This window comes from Narcine bancroftii, chromosome 4, assembly GCF_036971445.1.
Source record: "Narcine bancroftii isolate sNarBan1 chromosome 4, sNarBan1.hap1, whole genome shotgun sequence".
Classification (NCBI taxonomy): domain Eukaryota; kingdom Metazoa; phylum Chordata; class Chondrichthyes; order Torpediniformes; family Narcinidae; genus Narcine; species Narcine bancroftii.
In genome coordinates, this window is record NC_091472.1 from 234,914,044 (window position 1) to 234,927,266 (window position 13,223).

Genomic DNA, 13,223 nt, shown 5'->3' on the forward strand with positions numbered 1-13,223 from the left:
TCTTTTGTGTAGTCTTCCAAAGGCGCTATTTGCCTTGGCGAGTCTGTTGTCTATCTCATTGTCGATCCTTGCATCTGATGAAATGGTGCAGCCGAGATAGGTAAACTGGTTGACCGTTTTGAGTTTTGTGTGCCCGATGGAGATGTGGGGGGGCTGGTAGTCATGGTGGGGAGCTGGCTGATGGAGGACCTCAGTTTTCTTCAGGCTGACTTCCAGGCCAAACATTTTGGCAGTTTCCGCAAAGCAGGACGTGAGAATACTGAACGACCAAAGGAACTCCTCACATTAACCCTCTAAAACTCTCATATATTCTGTTAGAGTTCTATGTTGTGTATTGGCCTATGTGTTGTGTGGTTTTGTGTTGGAAAATGACAGTTTGCCTTAGAGAGTCAAGGTGAAGGTGGACTGCTGAGAGAGTGGGAGACGGACTGGACATGTGCAGAAGATGATCTAGAAATTTCTGGACTTGGAAGACAAACCACCACTGGGTGTGGCTGTGAAGTGGAAGGAGGCCCAGGCAGAGTCATTGTCTGGGAGGCAGTTTAGAATGTTGGATGAACATTCTGAAGGCAGCCAGAAGGATCCGGACCAAGCCATTGTTCCTCTCTCTGCAAGCAACACAAGAAGACCACTTCGAATTTTGTGCTCTCTCTCTCTCAAAGATCTTTTGGCTTCAGTTTACCAAACAAACTGAATTTATGATCTTTGCTTCGGTTGAGATCGAAGTTTTGTGAGTCGTGTTTTGTGTTTGTTTTGTGTCTTAAGTTTTTCTGTGGGCTGGTTGAAAATATAACTTAGACTTTAATTACATATGCTATATTTAGGCTGGAGAATTTATTAGTTTTACACTGTTATAGAAATTTGCATAGTAACCAATGGGCATTGTTATAAAAGGGGGGATTTTGAATTAAAGTTTGAAGGTGAATTTTTGTTAATAAAGTAATTGTTCATCTTTACCCCTGTGTGATATGCCGCCTTTATGGTTGCTGGTTTTATCTTGTAACAATTCAAAACAATGTATCTATTTATTTATTTATTTATTTGTATATCTGAATACTTGCCCTTCACATGTATTCCTTGTCTGTATGCATGTTATGTCTGGTTGTGTGTCTGCGGGTTTTGCACTGAGGAGCTGAGAACGCTGTTTTGTTGGGTTGTACTTACACAATCAGATGACAATAAACTTGACTTCCATTTTACATAAGCCAGAATTCAGAAGGCTCTGTTAGCAAGGAGATTTTTTGGCCATTAGATCAGTTTTTGAAAGTACAGTTCTACAGGCCATTATCAAAACAGTATCAAACCAAAATGCTTTGGAATTCTTATTATTCAACTTGATCAGATTTACAATGTGCTTAAAAAGGATATTTGCAGGAGATAGATGATAGACTGCAGATGCTGAACATGGAACAACACATAATCTGCTGGAGAAACTGTGTTCGAGCAGCATCAGTGGGAGGAAAAAAAGAAGTCAAAATTGTGGGCTGGAGTCCGGATGAAAGATTCCAGCTTGCAACACTGACAGTTCTTCTTGTTCCCCACTGATACTGCTTAACCTACTGAGTTCTTCCAGCATATTGTGTGTTATTAATAATGTCAGTGAATAACAATGAAAACTTCTACTTTTGGTAACTAAGCAAATTAACTGTAAATGTATCCTCTTTACACATGATGAACATTTGTGTCATCACCAGCCATGCTACATTACCAAAGAGAGGTTGGAGATCCTGAAATGTCAAAGACATGCCTATTTGATTCTCTAAAATGTCCATAGAGGGCATTTATATGAATCAAATGAATCCATATTCACTGGAATCAAATGTGGTTTTGCAGAATTTTTTATTCCTCTCTCATATGTTATTCCCAGACCTTCTCAGTTTGCTGTATGACTCGTTCATGCATGAACAATAGTTTTTCTTATTTGCTTTATCATGTTGAAATCTGAAGATGGATAGTTATTGGAAATGAAACTTAGATCGACTGTATTTCTCAATAATTTTTTTGAACCCATCCAGCTCAGTTGCACAAGCCTTTGGGGTCATTTGGTAATTTTAGTTCAAATTTTTATTGTCTTCCAGCATTGAATTTTAAGAATTATCCTGGATTCTCTGAAATCCAAATAGAACAGCCTGAGCATAAAAGAGAATTATTATTCTCTTGATGTCTCATGGAATCCAAAGGGTCTCTTAAGATTGCCACGCTCCTTCCTAAACTTGTCAGCTTTAATTTCAGAAAATAAAAACACAAAACTGAATTCAGCTATTGTTTCCGTTAAGTAATTTTCTGGATTGATTTTGGCATTGTATTGTTTTTAGTTAAGGTGCGGGTTATGATTGACCTCAGTACCTCGGTTCAAGAATTGTTTCACATAGCCTAAAAGTGAAATTATTTTGGGGTAGTTTTCCTTATTCATGCTCAGCATAAAGATGATTGTTTATTGCCCATCTGTGATTGCCTTGTGCGCTTTTTCGGGCAGTCATTTAGGGCCAAAGATAACTTGCTTCCCCTCTGGTTCTGAAATGACTGATAATCCAATGTGGGAACCTGCAGATTCTTCCTTGGATGGAGCAGAAGATACCTGACGAGACAGGTGGGTGAGTAGTTGGTGCAGTGATTAATTCTTTTTGTGATTTACACTGTTTCTGTTGGCTCGGGGAACTCAGCTGGACGTAGCGCCCATAGGAGGCAAGGAAATATTACTGATGTTTCGGGCCTGAGCCCTTCAAGGTGTAGGCAAAAACGCAGGCAGGCATCTCAATAGAGATAGAGAGAAACCTCCTATGAACACTATGAGTCCGGCTGAGTCCTCCAGCACTTTCTTTGCTTTTACTACAATCACAGCATCTGGAGATTTCTGTGTTTCACTGGAATTTCTTTGTGCTGTCCTGAACTCTGTTTCTCCAGTCCGAGATTATGCCAATTATTCCCAAGATCAATGGAGATGCATCAATTTTTCAAGAAGGCTTTGAGAATACCCTTGAATTGTTCCCATTTGTTAATTGCTTTCTGAGACAGAACCCTGAATAGAGTTCCTGTATTGAACACCCAGGGTGGACATGCATATGATATGACTTACCGAAAAGCCCTAGGGTGAGGAGGCTGGCATTGGTTTGTTTACTCTTCAATAGTTTGGAGGATTCTACATTGATAGCATTAGTTATTTTTCAATGTCTAAGTGTCTGGTGTAGGCAGTTCCTATCACATGAACATGAAAGAGGCCCAGTGGATGGGTTTTCAGCTAGGTTTGAGGTTTTGATCTTCAAACATTCTTTACAGTACAGCCTTTGGACAATATGTAGAGCTCGTCGAAAGAATCAAAGACTTGTTGATCCAAACCAAGGCTTTTATTAGCAAAAGACAGGAGCTTTTCACAGGTGGCCGACCAGTCCGGAATGATCCGACCTGGCTAGGGACACAACCCTTTAAGGCCCAGACAGTAGGCGTGGCTTAGCTCTCAGCCAATCGCTGTGAGCACAGTCTAGATACTGTAACTATATACACTATATACATTGGTGATAGATCTGTACTATCACACAATAGTAGTAAGAAAAGTAACAAATATTATCATCAGTGTTTTCTTTCACGGAGGAACAGGTGCTGAGATTTACAAGTAGTCCATGTTTTCCAAGTGCTCACATGAACCTTTGCAATCAGAGGGTCATGAAACACAGGAGGTGCTCATACTCTTATATGTTTCAATGAACAAGTCACAGTTGACTTGGAGCTTGGCTTCGGAATGCATGCATTGCAATGTGACCCCTGAGGTTAGTGTGATATCAATTCTGGAGTATAGGTATCATATATAGAACAGTTTTCCATTACTCCTGTGGATTAGCTCCAGCAAAAATCTTGCTGAAGGAGTGGTGCAGCGTTGTGGTGAGAAAGGTTGGAAAAAACGTGTCTTAACTCTAATCCTGAGATAATACATTAGCTCTATTAGAGTCACGGCTTACAGGCCATCATGTAGCAAATGAAGGGTGGAGGTGAATTTCTGTCAGCAACTGAATTTAACAGGAATGTTTCTCAATCCCTCGAAGAAAATGATTTCATTGAGTCTGGAAAAAATGCTCTGTTGTGGCTGTGTTGCTCCCTGAACTTGATTTTTTAAAAAATGTGTGAATTAGTTCTGGAGTCATTGGGAAGAGGTATTGGAGGAGATTACTGCAGGAGGTGATAGCCAGATTTTTTTTGAACTGCTGAACGCCTTGTGGTGCTGTCACAAGGGAAAACGCATCTAATTGTATCATAATATTCCATTTGGATGTCAATTGTGGACAAGAGGGCATGACCTCTGAGTCAAAAATCTGAAGGTTCAGGGACTATTTTGAGTGCTGCATTGTCAGGGTAATGTATTTTATGGGCAGCATCTACAGAATAAACATAATTCTAAATCCAGACTGGGAACCGCATGGAAATGTCATCTAACTTAGAGAGCAGGGAAGATTTTAGGTTGACTGCCCACAGCAGACATTCTTGCCCTTGAAGCTGAAATCCAGGCAGTTTGTAACTTCCTCCATCCAAAGAGGAAAAACATTTTCATTCTTATCGTCTTTCATCGTACAAATATTCACTTTAAAATAAATATTTGCAATGACATAAACAATAAAGAAAGAATTGAAACGATGTAACTATTTTGAGGCCTTTGACCATTTCCAAGTGCCTATATCAATGGTATGCTTTTGATATATAACCACTGTTGTAATAGAGGTGGCACCAAACCAATTTGTACACAGCAATTTCCCATAAAGGTGTGTGAAAATGATTTGATTTTTTTTTCTGCTATATTTTTAGTAATACTGAGGGATCAAGTTAAGTGAGACACAGCAGTCAGGAGATGGCCAGTTTAAAGAAAAAGCAGTGGGTCTACATTCTTCAGGAGTGGCAAACCAGAAGAATCTTTTCCTCACAGAGTGAGTTTCACTATAAAGAATGAGCTGATTCAGTGTCTCTCTAACTCACTTTGCAATTTGTGAGCACCTTCAGCTCACGTTAATGTTTTCTGCTTCTTCCCAGACCTCAGTAATCATGGCTACTGTAGTCAGACTATTTTGACATCAGAGGTCTTGCTTCAAGCCATAATCGAACTATTCAAAAGGATGGCCCTCATAGTCATCATGTACAAGACAAAGGTCCTCAATCAACCTGTCCCTGCTACACCACATTGTCCTCCAATCATAAAGCTTCAGCGCAATACCTGGGAAACGTGGACCACTTTCAATTATGAAATTAATCAACTCATGGAATGCATAGAACAGCTTTGGTCTATTAAGGCGAAGGATATGTTAACATCAAGCTCTCAGACTTGGTATAAAACTCATGGTCTACCAGACAGCAGTAATCCCTTCCCTCCTTACAACAGGCACCTCAGTGCACTACAAAAAAAAAACAGCACGAGAAATGTAATGGCCACCAGCAATACTATCTATGCAAAAGATTTACCCATTTTATGGAAATCAGCTATGCACAATTCTTTAATTAGGACTTTCCTTGAGTTTATATTCTTTCATGCCATCTCAGTAAAATCCTTTGAACTAATCAGAAGAATAAGAAAATAATGTCCGTGTCCCAGGCCAACATCCACAGCATGGAGGTTTTCTTTACAGTCATCCAGTCATATTGTTTAGATCCCTAATACCAGAATGTTGAAATAGACACTCTTCCTTGAATTCGGTTACCAAATGTAAGAACATAAGAAATAGGAGCAGCAGTAGGCCAACCGGCCCATCAGCCAGTCCGCTATTCAATAAGATCATGGCTGATCTGATGATCAGCTCATCTCCACCTACCTGCCTTTTCCCCATATTCCTTAATTGCCCTACTATGTAAAAATCTATCTAACCTATTTTTACTGAAGTAGCCTCCACTGCTTCCATAGGTAGAGAATTCCACATATTTACCACCCTCTGGGAAAAGCAGTTCCTTCTCATCTCCAACCTAAATCTACTACCCTGAATCTTGAGGCTATGTCCCTGAGTTCTGGACTCCTCCACCTGTGGGTCTTCCCCAAAGGAAACAGCTTACCTACCTCTATCTTATCTATGCCTTTCATAATTTTATGTTTTGATAAGATTCCCCTCTCATTCTTCTAAATCCCAGCAAGAACAGTCCCAGATGACTCGATCTCTCCTTGTAGGCCAACCCCTTCATCTCTGGAATCAACCCAGTGAACCTTCTCTGCACCATCTCCAAAGCCAGTACATCCTTCCTCAAGTAAGGAGACCAGAACTGCACACAGTACTCCAGGTGCAGCCTCACCAGTACCTTGTAGAAGTTGCAGCATAATCTCCCTGTTCCTAAATTAAATCCCTCACAGATTTAGGAAACTATCAACTCCTGGGAATCTCTGGCTCATGACAACTAAAATTAGTGTAGAAGCATTTGGCATGATTATAAGAATTTTGAGGCCATAAACTGAATTCCTGTACAAGTGGCAGGAATTCTTTAATTAGGATTAGCCAATTGTCTGTCCCATCAGTGGAAGAATCTACAGTTCCTGTACTGGCTTCATTAGCCATCTCAGAACTGATAAAATTTGTGATAGTTTGTCATCTTCAATCCCAAGAGACAGCCTAAGTAGAAGATCGACTAGAACTCTGAGAATTATTCTGTGGTTGTTGGAAACAAGGCCATGGAATATTTGGCATGAACTGGCATATTGGAAAAATGTATGAATACAGCAATGAGGATCAAGACATTGATGAAGAAAGGGAGAATAGAATATGGAAGTATTTTTTTTAAAAAGACTGTAAAACTAAAACAAAAGGAAAAGATTAGCAAATAATAATGTGGTCCTTTCCACACTGAGTCACAAAAACTGCAGAAGACAAAAAAAAATCTGGAAATAGGAGAATTGAGTATTGAGAGAATGACCAGGTTGAATAAATAGAATCAGTGAAAAGCAGTATTGGTGAAATCAGACAAATTAAAAGTCAATAAATTCCCAGGATGATGACCTGTAACCCTTGGGGGTAGAAAAAAAAAGTGGCTATGGTGATGGTAGATGCAAGGTCATCATCTTCTAAAATTCCAATCATTCTAGAATAATTCCCACATAATGGAAGGTATAAAATGTAACTCGCCATTTTAGAATGGAAGGAGAAAGAAAATAGGAAAAACAGGCTGATTCGCCTGACATCAGTAGTAGGAAAAGCTGGTAGAATTATTGTGGAAATGGTTAAATAGTACTTGGAAAATAACATGATTGATGAAAGGGCTTGGGCCTTAACTATTAATGATTTGGATTTGGGGCCACATATATTGCATCCAAGTTTTCAAATAATACAATCATGAGAAAGATACAGACATAGGCTTTAAGATGAAGGATACAGGCTTCATGGGGATAAGTACTGTACATGGCTGGGCAAGGATGTGAAATGTGGAATATAAGAGCAAGGCTATCACTTTAATTTTATAAAAAAAAGGGAAAGGGGAAAACATTATTTTTGAATGGTGAGTGATTGAAAGATGTTCAAAGAAATTTGGTGTTCTTTTCATGCATCACTTAAAGTTAATAAGCAGCTATAATGAGCAATTAGGAAATAATTAGGAAAGCCTCCAGTGCTTCAGAGAGAACAACCCATGCTTATTGTTCAGATCCTCTAATCCAGGCAACATCAGGTAAAGTGCTTCACTACCCTTTCCAAAGCCTCCACATCCTTCTTTGTAATGGGGTGTCCTGAATTACACAATACTCCAAATGCAGCTGGATCAAAGTTTTATGTACTTAAAATATAACTTCCTTACTTTTAGACTTAATGTGAAGGCAGGTATATTTTATGCCTTCCTTCCTTACTTACAAGGAGCTATGGACCTCCTTTGCACATCAATGCTTTGAAGAGACCTGCCATTAACTGTATTTTTATATTTGACCTTTCGAAATGTTATGGTGATAATGCAGTAAAGTGGTGCTGAAGTAAAAGATCAGTCATGGTCTTATTGAATGGAAGGGTTGAGAGGCCTTTTGCTTTTAATTTTTGTGTTCATGAGTATGCTTCTGAGGACAGGAACTTTGTATAACAGCTCATTCAGAAGATGACACATCAGAGAATGTAGCACTCCCTCATTGGGAATTAAGTTCAACCTAGAGTCCTGGATCAAGTTTTGTGAAATGAGACATGGGCAACCCAACTCAGAGGAGAGAATGCACTCACAAGGGTATGATAAATATCATGGCTAAGAGAATCATGGGTTTGTATATTGTAATAACCATTCTTCCAAATTGCTTTCTTTAGCTCGCAATACAATTCAAAGTTCAAGTAGCCTTTATTTGTCATTTTAAACCAAACTGCAAATGCAGTGCACAGCAAAAAATGAGGCAACATTCCTCCAAACCACAGAACGACACAAGACTACACAAAAACAGCATAAGACAAAACAAAAAAAGCTGCACTTGACTACACTAGACTTCAACCTACTCAAAGGTACATAAAGTGAATAAAACAGTGCAAAGAATACAGTAATTAATAAAATAACTAGACAACAGTAGAAACAAGTTACAATAGACTCTGGGTATTAAAAGTCTGATCGCTTGAGTGAAGCTACCACATGGAAAATAATGCCCGCAATGGCAGAAGAGAGACCCGATGACCTCATCATCCGTCACAGGGCCCCACAATCTAAGACGGCGCAACCTCCAGAACCCCCAAACAAGGCAGACGATACGGCAGCTCCGGAAACCACGACACGCCCTCCGCAGAACATGTCACAGCATCCTCACCTCAGCCACCAGCAACTAGCGATTGTTGCCTGGTATCCAGCACCTATGGGAATTGGTAGATACCAGATGGGTGAATTTGCTGGTTGATTGAGTCTACGTGTGGCAAGAATGGAGAACTAACGGCGAGGTGTGCCAATTTTAAACATTTTTTACCCATTTATTTTCCACGATTTATTTTGCCAGTTGCTTGAGGGTGTTGGTTGCTTGAGGCTGCCGGTTGCTTCAATTCTGGATAACAGGGATTTTACTATTATCATGAAACTGTCCAAAAATATGATGACATCATTGTACCTTCTGAAGTATGCTAAATAACCTTGGATTTCCACTATATCAGGCCACATAGTGAATGCAATATTTCATTTTGAAATCTGAGCTGTAAGCTAGAATTTTAAAAATTACATTCAATATATTTGGGACAGGTAAAATTGCCACAAAACCACAACAATGTGATTATTGATAAATAGGCTGATGGATTAAATGCTGGTCCCAGAGTTGTCACACATTGTAAATGTACATTTTCCTCACTTCATTTGAATGTGAGATTATGAATGCACTGCTTGTCCTCTGTTCAAATTTTGACAATATTGTGATCCAAAATCATTTTTACAATAAGATCATAGAGAACCACTTAATTGATCTTATGACATAGAACAAGGTAAATTGATGGGAGATCATTTGTCAAATTTGAAATCTTTATTTTGGATATTTTCCATATGATACAAGTTTATTGTCATCTGACTGTAGAAGTACAATCCAATGAAGCACCGCTCCCTGGTCCTTAGTGCAAAAACACACAGATATCACACACACACAATACATATGCAGGACAAGCACTTTATACAAATAAATATTGTTTCATGAATATGAGAGTCTCAGGTGGTTAGTGTGAGCAGTTCCTTTGGTTCAGAATGAATTTCAAGGATATTGTCTTGACAATTTGTTTTGCCTGCAGCATTATTAAATTTGATTTGACTTCATTCTTCCTGAAATGAGGATAGAAATAATAAAATGACAAATTCTTGCTGCACCAGCTTTAGCAGTTATGGGGGGGGGGGGGGAATCTTCCAAGATCACTCACATTATGACATTTTCAATGCAGCTTGGTGTTGCAAAAATTTGCTTCAAATGCCACATGTGGCAGGGTATTCAAACCATAACTGAGTAAAAGTCAACCCTGCGAGTCAGTGACAATGATACCTCCCTTCCTGTCAGGTTGAATACCTTCGATGCATAGTTCGATGAGAAAAACGTTACGATACCAAAAAAGCCTCTTCTCCCCCTGAAGAACAGGCATACTGCATAGTTGAGGAAAATCCTATCCAGGATGAACCACGCCATGACAACGTTTGGTTGGGTGGTGAAGCACTGTGAGGCCAAGCTGACAGAGCTCCACTGACCCCACAGGATTCAAGGCAACCACCATCATCCCAATGCCCACCAGAGTGATGATAACAAGACTAAATGCCTAGTGTTACTAACCTCTACCATCATGAAGTGCTGTGAGTGACTGGAATGGAACGCATCTAATCGCATCTGCCAGTGATATTGGACTCATTCCAGTTTGCTTACCACCCAACCCAGTCCATGGATGATGCTATAGCCTTGACCCTTCACTCTGTCCTGACCCACCGAGAGAACGAAGCCTCATACACCAGGCTGTTCATTGACCAGCTTGGCGATCAACGCAATCATACCACAGAGGCTGGTCATTCAATTGTCCTTGCTGGGGCTCAACACCCCTCTCTTCAATTGGATCCTGGATTTCTTGACCAATAGATCACAGTCACTCCAGGCTGGGAGTATAGCCTCAAATCCCATCACACTGAGCACTGGCGCACCTCAGGGCTATATGCTCAGCCCGTTACTGTTAACACTGCTGACTCACGACTGCACGGTCAGATTGTTCTAATAGAATCATCAAGTTTATGGATCATCCAACAGTAGTTGGACTTTTCGGCAATAACCAGTCGGCCTACAAAGAGGATATGGGGCAGCTCATAAAATGTTGAGTCTCAACGTGAACAAGACCAAGTAGATCATTGATGTCTTCAGGAGGATGAAGATCGACCATTCTCCATTACACGTCAATGGTTCTGTTGTGGAGAGCATAAAGTTCCTTGGGTTGCGTATAAAGGAAAATCTATCTTGGACACTCAAAACCTCATTAGTGAAAAAGGAGCAGGAGCGTCTACATTTTGTCCTGTCTGGCTGCATCATGGTGTGGTATGGTAGCTGCAAAGCATTGGACTGGAAGTCAATACAGGGCATCATCAAAATGACCAGGAAGAAGATCACTGGGGTCTCCCTTTCCTCTATCTACAATATATACATGTGTTGCTTAAATAGGACTCAAAGAATTATAGAAAATACTTTCAGTTCCACAAACAATATCTTTGACCCATTACCATCAAAAGGAGGTGTAGGAGCATCAAAATCAGGACTGCCAGGCTGGGAAATAGCTTCCTCCTGCAGACTGTGAGATTGATGAATAGTATCCTGTAACCGAGTAAATAATTCTAAATATTTATACTGTATGTAACTTGAATCATGTGCTTATGTATACTTGTGATTATTATGAACTGTATTGTGTGTAGCAGAGCGAAGCCTCTGCCTGCTTCGCTCTACCGAGGCCAGGGCCACCGCCTCCCCCTCGCTTTTGCCTGGATCGGGGCCGCTGCCGCCTACCTTCTGCTCGGACTGGGGCCGGGGCCGCCGCCGCTTTCCCTGTGCCCGGACCGGGGCCGCCGCCTCCTTCTTTCTGCCCGGACCAGGGCCTCTGCCTGCTTCACTCTACCGAGGCCGGGGCCACCGCCTCCCCCTCGCTTCTGCCCGGACTGGGGCCTCCGCCTGCCTCACTCGACCGAGGACGGGGCCGCCGCCGCCTCCCCCTCACTTTTTACATTTTACACCCCAGTTACACAGCAGTAAGAAAGGGTGTGACTCGGTCAACCCCGTCAGAATCCAACCGAGTCCTTGACCTACCTCAGAGGTAGTTAGAGAACCCAATTAAATTTACCTAGGCCATGTCCACAGGTGATTTGCGACCAGGTATGGTCCGACCTAGGAGGGGAGGCAGGCCCCTCCATCCCGGGTAAGAAACCTGCATAGGAGAAGGCCACTCTGATATAAAACTTATGACCCAAGGACCTCGCTGCCACGTTCCAGCTTGCTTGGCCACAGCACACGAACTATGGGTGTAAAAGGTAGGGCCAGTACTGCGCACACTGCACTCCACCTAAAAGCTCCTTTGCGCAGGCCTGAGGACATGTCCACGTCCTCCCCCTCAAAAAATGCTCACAAACTCAAGCTAGCATGCTGGAATATCAGAACCATGTTAGACAAGGCTGACAGCCACCGACCTGAACTCCTCAGACTTGACCGACATAGCCCCTCTCAGTGAACTCCGCCTTGCAGATGTAGGCAGCCTCCAAGAACGTGGCGCGGGCTACACACTCTACTGGTCTGGCAAGCCTATGATGAACGACGCCTATCTGGTGTAGGCTTCATGGTCAAGAAAACCTCCCGACAGGCCACTCGGACTGGATCATGTCCATGCAACTCCCCCTTCAAAACAAGCATCGCATCACCCTCATCAGTGTCTATGCTCCAACCCTCCAGGCGGAACCAGCAGAAAAGGACAAGTTCTACACTGATCTGCGTAACCTCATTCAACGCACCCCTACAGCCGACAAGGTTGTCATCCTTGGCGACTTCAACGCTCGCGTCGGCAAAGACTCAGAAACCTGGCCAGGAATCCTGGGCAAGCATGGTGTCGGCAAGTGCAACGACAACGGGCGCCTCCTGTTGGAGCTCTGCGCAGAACAGCAGCTTGTCATTGCAAACACCCTTTTTCAGCAGAGGGACAGCCTGAAGACTACCTGGATGCAACCCCGATCCAAACACTGGCACCTCCGGAACTACGTCCTGGTGCGAGAAAGAGACAAACAAGATGTGCTCCACACCAGGGTCATGCCCAGCACGGAATGCCACAATGACCACCGGCTGGTTCGCTGCAAGCTCATCCTTCACTTCAAACCAAAGTCCAGTAGCAGTAAAGCCACCAGAAAGAGGTTCAATGTTGGAAACTTGCAGTCAGACGAAGTGAGAGGAAACTTCCAGGCAAACCTCAAAGCAAAGCTCGAGGATGCAATCTGCCTCACGGACTTGTCCCCTGAAACCCTCTGGGATCAGCTGAAGACTGCCATACTGCAATCCACTGAAGAGGTACTGGGCTTCTCCTCCAGGAAAAACAGGGACTGGTTCGACGAAAACAACCAGGAAATCCAGAGGCTGCTGGCAAAGAAGCGAGCTGCCCACCAGGCTCACCTTGCAATGCTGTCCTGGCTAGAGAAGAAACGTGCCTTCCGTCGCGCATGCAGCCATCTTCAGCGTAAACTCCGGGAGATCCAAAATGAGTGGTGGACTAGCCTCGCCAAACGAACCCAGCTCAGCGCGGACATTGGCGACTTCAGGTGTTTTTACAAGGCTCTAAAGGCTGTGTACGGCC

The 13,223-nt window shown here is 42.3% G+C and overlaps 1 long non-coding RNA gene across 1 annotated transcript; it reads left to right on the forward strand.

Moving 5' to 3' along the window:
- Positions 1 to 620: 620 nt before the first annotated feature.
- Positions 621 to 7,551, forward strand: LOC138760066 (uncharacterized). Its single transcript, XR_011355368.1, has 4 exons — positions 621 to 730; positions 2,477 to 2,590; positions 4,792 to 4,910; positions 5,014 to 7,551. It is a non-coding gene; the product is annotated as an uncharacterized lncRNA (long non-coding RNA).
- The last annotated feature ends 5,672 nt before the right edge of the window (positions 7,552 to 13,223 follow it).